Source organism: Bidens hawaiensis, unplaced genomic scaffold (assembly GCF_021521415.1).
Source record: "Bidens hawaiensis isolate Kalapana, Puna unplaced genomic scaffold, B.hawaiensis_p1.1 tig00065006_1, whole genome shotgun sequence".
NCBI lineage: Eukaryota > Viridiplantae > Streptophyta > Magnoliopsida > Asterales > Asteraceae > Bidens > Bidens hawaiensis.
Genome location: NW_027501601.1, coordinates 8,203 through 16,285, shown reverse-complemented (window position 1 = coordinate 16,285; position 8,083 = coordinate 8,203). Strand labels below are relative to the sequence as shown.

Sequence of the window (8,083 nt, the reverse complement as noted above, 5' to 3'; positions counted from 1 at the left end):
ATATGATTTAGAGTTCCAACCTCTATTAATAAACCATGAATGATCAAATTCTATAATCTAAACAAGACCCGTATATTCCTCAATAAGATCAACTCGTTCGAGAATCGTACCCTTCAACAGAAGTAATCCGTCGAATACTCGTAGCCAACATAGTCAGGATCAAAGTCCTCAGAAAGAAATAAATGGACAAACACTCGTATTCCACATAGCCAGGTTTCAATCCCGAATAAACCAATTATTAATCAAAGAAAAATTGCAGTCTTGAACTTAGTCAAGCGTAGCTTTGCAATCATGAATTACCACCTAAATTGCAGTAATTTTTCAAGAAACCCTTGCAAAGGTAGGAAGATACAAGCCAAATAAACTCATATGAAAGTTTTATCTCCCTCTTTTCTTCACAAATTCAGCAAGGTCTTGAACAATCTTGCAAGAAGATACGCGTAAAAAGTCGACCGGAAAAAATGTCACCAAAATTTGCAAGAAGAGTACCTAATACATTAGGAATATCCCAGAAAAATTTTGTTTAAGAAAATATTCCCAAAATACTTTTTTTAACGTACACCATTAACGAATGAATCTTCATTCGTTATCCTCATACATTAAACTGATCACCATTCGTGAAAACAGTATCCACATACGTTAACAATGTTTCTACATTCGTTACCCTTGAACGAATAGACCCCATACGTTATAAATAACATCCTAATTCATTATAACCATTCACATTCGTTCGAACAGTTACACGAATGACATCATACGTAAGCAGTTCACATTCGTCACACGTATAACTAATGGAAACCACTCTCATTCGTTAAAACGGTTGAACGAATGAGGTCCCATATGTTAAATATCACATTCGTCTGATCCAATAACGAATGAGCCCACATTTGTGTGATTTGATAACGAATGAGTCCACATTCGATAGACCAATAACTTAAAGACATTTGTTAAACTCCATAACTAATAACCTTCTTAAATTAACGAAGGGCCTCCATTCATTAAAATCCCGTAACGAATGGCTACAATAACATAACGAATGGGTTGTTGGAGCAGTTACCGTTCACCGGAAAAGCATTTTTCACTGGAAAAAACAGTTAGAAACCAGAAAATTCAGTTATCTTCATCAGAATCTGCAAATCAGGCTTCAACAATGGCAGATTCATTATATCTTCATAATAATTTACCAAATTGATCCATGAAGGATTGGATTTTCATCAGGAACTTGAATCAATCATCAAGTTCAATAAATAACCATTAATTCAACACCAATCGAATCAAATAGTAGATTGTTCATCAATGGTGGAACCTTCAATTCACCATAATTAACCACCAAAATCAACAGGATGATGCGGATCCGATGAACACAAATCAACCATCAATTTCAACATTCATACATTAATTTGACCCAAATCTGGCCGCATACATTAATTTGACCCAAATCTGGCCGCTAAGATGAACACAAATTAGCCATCAATTTGACCAAAATCTGATCAAAATATACCGAAACCCGATGAACACGAAGAACACCATCTATGAACAGATTTATACCTTAGATTGACATATTGAGAGCAGCTATCTGCTTTGATACCACTTTGTTAAACATGTTACGAGCCAAGATCTAGCCGCTAACACGATATATCAATACGTTACGATACGAGACAAATACGTTAAATATTGTTCATAACATTAAAGGATGAAAATACATTATGGTGGATACATTAAGGATAAGTTATAGAGAGAATCTGGCATGGTAATGGTACCTGATAAATTAAGCACGAATATCTACTCAATTGTGAATAGGAACTGCCTATGTATAGGCCTAGGTCCCATTCGTTATCATCACTAACGAATGGGATGTTCCCATCACGAATAAGCTCACATTCGTTATATCTCCATAACGAATGGGGTATTAACTTAACGACTGAGCATCCATTCGTTATATCTCCGTAACGAATGGGCTCATAACTTAACGAATAGTCTAGTCAACTAACGAATGGACCCGTTCGCTATACAATCCATAGTGAATGGCCATATTACTTTTCATATTAACATGCGGCTCGGTGCAACCAATCTTCTCGTGTGTGTGTGTGTATATATATATATATATATATATATATATATATATATATATATATATCGATCTTGATCGATCAAATCTCCATGGACATGAACCAAGTAACCAAATCCTTATAGATGTTTTCAGTAGTAATCCAGATATAGTTCCTTTGATTCATCACCAGATCCATGGTTCGGAGTTGCAAATCAGTAGCAGCATGCGGGTTCGGTTTGTGCCATCCTTGACCACTTGCTTGCGGGCCAGTCCATTCGAAAGGGCGTTGGGTAATAGCATAAAGTTAAACATAGAAGATCAAAAATCTAGTTTCGGGAACTTGCACGGTCCTGTATGTTTTCATCATACAAGAATTGTGCACATTCATACGGACAAAGTGTTTGAAAAATCGTTTCCGGACATATAGGGCATATCAATTAAGCTTATGAAATGCAATTCGAAGTTCATAAATAAAATTACAATGCCCCGAAACATAAATTATAGATGACTACAGAAAAAACTTGGAAAGACAAGCATGTGGAATGAAGATAGTGATTCTTACAGAAACCTGGAGCCATAATCCTTAACCTTTAGTCGAGATTTGTTGCTTCGAGAAGAATAAATTGGTGAAAAAGAAACCCCAAAATCATCTATTAACCAATACATTCTTAGCGGGTTTTCCGTCAGTAATTATTTCTGATTATCACTGGATAACCACTAACCAACATACCCTTTATCACATTGTTTTCAGACACTTGCTTTTAAAAAAAATTAACTGAAACTCTTATCTTATTCTGAAATTACATGTACTTTTTGTCAGACATCTCAACAAAATGGAGTTTCGGAATGTAAGAACTGCAATCTTAACAGGATAGTTTTTGAACCTATATTTTGATAATCTCATCCTTGTTCTTTGTTATTCTTTTAAGAACGTTTAGAACTACCCCTAATACCTAAGTGAGACTTTCGGAAATAGGATCTCTTATCTTTGTTAAATTGCTTTAATTTTTTATATTTAGCTTTGTCCATGACTATTGACTTGTAAACCATAGTTTTGGAGTCCAACCCGAGGATCCAGCCATCCAGGCATAGTGAGGCGCACGATTGACCCATCCTAAAAATGTTTACCTCTTTTGCACTTTGTGCTATATTATTACTGATTTCTTTTGTCTTTAAGAACTATATTACTCCGTAATATGTTTGTCATTTCTGGTGTCCTTAGGGACATGGCATTCCGAGGATAAAATTATGATTATATCATCATTTTTTAAAATCAGATGTCAACCTAGTCATAAGGTGAATTTTACACATTATTCAATAGCAACAAAACACAACACCACATATGATTCATCAAGCTTCCATTAACCAACTGCTTAATATTTAGCAAATGAAATAAGAAACCAAGTAATTTGATGACGAAAATTTGAAGACCTAAACCAGATCTACATCTCCGGAAGGCAAATAAATGTGTGTTTGCAGTACATAAATCCCTCCACTATATACCACAAATAACCATTCGATACAAAATAAATAAAAATGTAAAAGAAATCTTGTACACAACAAACATGAACATCAGCTACTATGCTGCTTCTGTTTGGGGTCCAGGACGCGCATTCAACAATGGCTGCAACTCTTTAACCACAATGCTCATGTTTGGCCTGAAATCCGCCTCATATTGCACGCACAAGGCTGCAACAGCCGCCATCTATCACCAACCGAATCCACATGTTAATTCTTGAATATACATTAATTAGCTACAGCCACAATCTACTAAAAGTTTACCTTGGAAACTGCTTTTGGCGGGTATTCCCCATTGAGTCTAGTATCAACACACTGTTTCACCTTGTCTTCACTGAGTTTAGGTGTTGCCTGTTATTTTGCAACCCACAGTTTAGATTATTTTCCTTTTTTTTGTTAGAAAAAGGCTCAAAGTAAGTAAGTAATATGCATCGTACCCATGTCACTAAGCTCTGCTGACCACGAGGCAAAGTATGGTCAACTGGTTTTCGACCAGTCAACAGTTCTAGAAGAACCACTCCAAAGCTGTACACATCACTCTTTGAACTCAGCTGTCCAGTCATCGCGTATCTGTCATAAAGTCAAAACTATCAAAGAAAGCAGCACATGATCCTCAAGAATCGAATCAAATAGGATTTCGAAGAAAATACAAGCCTCGGAAGCATCAAGAAATCAAAGAGAGAACTTACTCAGGTGCATGATAACCAAAAGTACCAAGAACACGAGTGGAGTGAAGTCACGCTGCCATGTCACAGGAGCTTGATTTGACAGATCAAAATCAGCTATCTTTGCCACATCATCATCAAAAAGCAGAACGTTACTAGACTTAATGTAGCGATGAATAATATGAGGCTGCACCTTTTCATGTAAGTATTCAAGTCCTTTCGCAGCACCAACAGCAATCTTAACTCTCTGAGACCATGATAAAACCGGACCTGGTTGTGCACCTTTAACACCTTTTCTTCTTGCATTCATATACTCAAAGATGTTACTTTTCACATAAAACTTATTATCATTAATAAATAATAATAATAATAATAATATAATAATAATGAAGTTGCAATAAACTTGCCATGTAGAATATCATGAAGAGAACCATTTGAAGCAAACTCGTAGGCCAGCACTCTTACACCACCATCAATGCAATAACCGAGCAGCCCGACAACATTATCATGTTTAAGCCTTGATACCATAGAAACCTGGGCTAAAAACTCTTGATCGGGTTGCTTACTGGAGTCTAACTTCTTGATAGCTGCAGCCTGCCCGCTTCTCAAAACACCATGGTACACGCGTCCGTATGAACCCTCTCCAATTAAAGACTTTGTACCAAAATTATCAGTTATTTCTTTCAATTCATCCACTTGAAGAGACGGGACGGCAATAGGTTGAATGGCTACAGCCTGTGTGTCCTTTGGTGCAGCTTGTGTGGCTTGATAACCTGCATTATGTCCTACACCCATGGCTTTTAATTATATATATAATCTATGTCAATTGCCCTTTTAGTTTTAAATTTTAACATTACATACCCAACCAATTTAAATTATCACATAAAAACATTTTGATAAAAATAAATAAATAGTTGGGTTAAACGGGTCAGCCCGCGAACCTGCCAAGTTGACCCAAACCCAGCCCATTTAGCTAAACGGGTTCGACCCAAAACCATTTATACCAAGCCCAAAACCGCGAATTTCGTGTTAGGTTCATCTCAAAAATTCTCACCCTACCAGCAACTTCTATTTTTCAAGTGATATTTTCAACACAAAATCAATATCTAGATTTTGCAATAAAAAATCATCATCACCTGCTGCATTATTAGTCACGAAAGGTCCGTTATCATAAGACTTGCGCATATCATCTTCTCCACAGCAGCTGAAGCAACTCATTGCTCTTCTGTACTAGTTACAAAAATACTTAAATCAAAGCTCATTCATGACATCAAAATGACCTAATCAGAACAAGTAATATGTTCAAGTTCACGCATAGGGGTGTCAGTCGTGTCGGGTTAACAAATTGAAATATGCAACCCGAACCCGACCCATATTATTATTCATGTCAAAGATTTCAACCCTAACCTGCACATACATAAATTAGGGTTGACCCAAACACGACACGTTTAACCCATTTATTCAAGAAAGAAATTAAAAACAAAATGATATAATTTAGAGTCAGTAGAGAAAATGAGTAACATTAAAAATCTTGAAAATGAATTGGAAACTACAAGTGTATCTTTAGAATATGGAAAACGAAAAAACACAAATAAAAATTTAACTAGTTAACGGGTCAACACACGTTATCTAAACGGGTTGTGTTAGTCGACCCCGCCCTTTTTGTAATCGGGTTGTGTTAGTTAACCCAAAACATTTTTCTTTTTTTTGTTTTCGTGTCAACAATAAGTGACATAATGCATAATAATGTTGTTGATCTCCACAACCTCGTTGACAAACATATATAATTATAAAAAAAAACATGAAGACTAATCCTTGAATTTAAGGTTTCAACCAAGTGAAAAGCAGCAGAAAGTATAAAAATTGGAGTAAATGACTTGATATTATCTACTTAAAAAGAACCCAGATAGATCCTTCCTAATTTTGTAAATTAGATAAAAGATAATCAGAAAACTGAAGTTTCAAAGATGAAAGATCTAGCTAGCTAGGTAGGGCTTAATCATAAATAATAATAACAATCAGAAGGAATCGAAAGGTCACCAAGCAAGGATTGCAGTTAGGATCTGTGCCTAGTATTCTTCTCGTTTCCTAAAAAAGTAAAAACACAACCAGGATGGATTGATTGATTGATTCTGAACGCAGTGGGTGAGTGATAGATAATTGAGGTGGAAGACGGCTAAGATGCACTGACTACTTGTTCATTGCCAATTGCAAGTGGACTGACCAACTTATTTGGGTTTTCTCAGTCAACTTTCACTATTTACGCGCTCGCTCTTTGTAATAATAAATAATAAATATATTTATTTAACAGAAAATAGCAACATTTAAGTCGATTTAGAAAAATGTGGGATGGTGTGAAGACCATTGTCACCACCCTTACTAGATTCGAAGGGTTGCATTTTTTTCATAGGTTGACTATCATGGATAATGAGGTTTCCTTACAACTGGCCAAATTGTTTGTAGCATCTTAAAATGTTTCATGCTCAAAATGAAAATTTTAAAAGTTAAGAGCGAGCAATAGTTACGTCAAAATATAAGTTCAAGGTTTAAAATAAAATATGGAAAATTGGTGCGTGGTGGACCACTACCCAAAACTTAACGGTCCGCTATGTGTTGACAAAGAAAGACATATGGTATTCACGTGTATAATTGGTGGAATATGACACGTGTTTGATGGTTCATTATGGTAGCAGACTGCTACCAAAGTGCTTTATGATCTGCCATCCTTAGAAGAATCAACAAATCATCCGAAGAGCGACGCGTGTCGGTGTCACGTGACTCGTGGTCCGGGGGAAGTTAGCGGTTTGCTATTGATCCATTAGTGGTCCATTATGGGTTCTCAAATCAAGCCATAAGTTGCTAATTTCTTTCATTCATAATCCTGAATTCTCTGTTAATTATCCCAGATCCCCTAGTACGAGCGCTACTCGTCGCTAAGAAAGCTCTGACCCTGTGCCGGGAAGCCAAGTGTGGTTGTTCATCCATTGAAGTGTTAGAAGTCATCATATATAGTTACTAAGTTCGTTTGAGATAAGAATTATGCGTTTGTAATCTAGGCTTTGATCTTAGATAATATAAGTAAGCCCTTGTTATAATCTTTTAAAATGATTCAAGACTGAGACATATTAAAGGGGGTTTCTTAGTGGTTAAGAATGTTTTCAAAAGACATATCTTCAGACGTATTGCCTAACTATTCTAACAACCCATATGAAAGTATGATTTGGTTAAAAAAACAAAAGTGAATATTATATTATTTTCAAGGTTTGAACTCTTTAAATGAACTCAATATTTTAAATAAGATTTGAACCTATAACACTAGACTCTGTAAAGGTCAAGAGGATATATACTAGATCCCATGAGATCTAGATGATTAATACGTGAAGAAATACTAATCGACCCCGAGTAGACTATGGATAATCTGGGGGTTAAGTAATGTTTCCCACGAGGGTTAGGTCCGGCAAAGAAGGATGTTCTTCAGATGACCTGCAAAACAGACACCGTGAGCTCGTCACTGAGAGGGGGGGGGGGTTCCTCCTTGTGACCACCCTCCGGCGTGAGAATCAGACTAGATTGCTCTGAATATAAGTGTACATTGAGAGAAATAGCTAGTGAAGGTAAAATACCAGATGATCCTACATTTCCAAGGTGTTGGAGTATTTATAGCCGAATGTAGGTTTCCAAGCAGGTACAGCCAGCTGTATAATATTCCTGTTCTACCAACTACGGGCTACGCACGTGCCATGCTGGTTGGTGGGTAGGCAGCGGCTGATAGTGACCAGGCCGGCTGTGTACTATTCCTTTTCCACAAACTGCAGGCTATGTGCGTGCCACAACAAGGGTTGGTGAGTAG

General features: G+C 36.6%; 1 pseudogene across 1 annotated transcript; it reads right to left on the bottom strand.

Moving 5' to 3' along the window:
- Positions 1–3,443: 3,443 nt before the first annotated feature.
- On the bottom strand, positions 3,444–6,422 carry LOC143604393 (pto-interacting protein 1-like; annotated as a pseudogene). Its single transcript, XR_013148280.1, has 7 exons — positions 6,274–6,422; positions 5,370–5,458; positions 4,637–5,018; positions 4,258–4,529; positions 4,006–4,138; positions 3,833–3,919; positions 3,444–3,755 (listed from the first exon to the last, which is right to left on the bottom strand). The product of XR_013148280.1 is annotated as a pto-interacting protein 1-like (transcript).
- Positions 6,423–8,083: the final 1,661 nt, after the last annotated feature.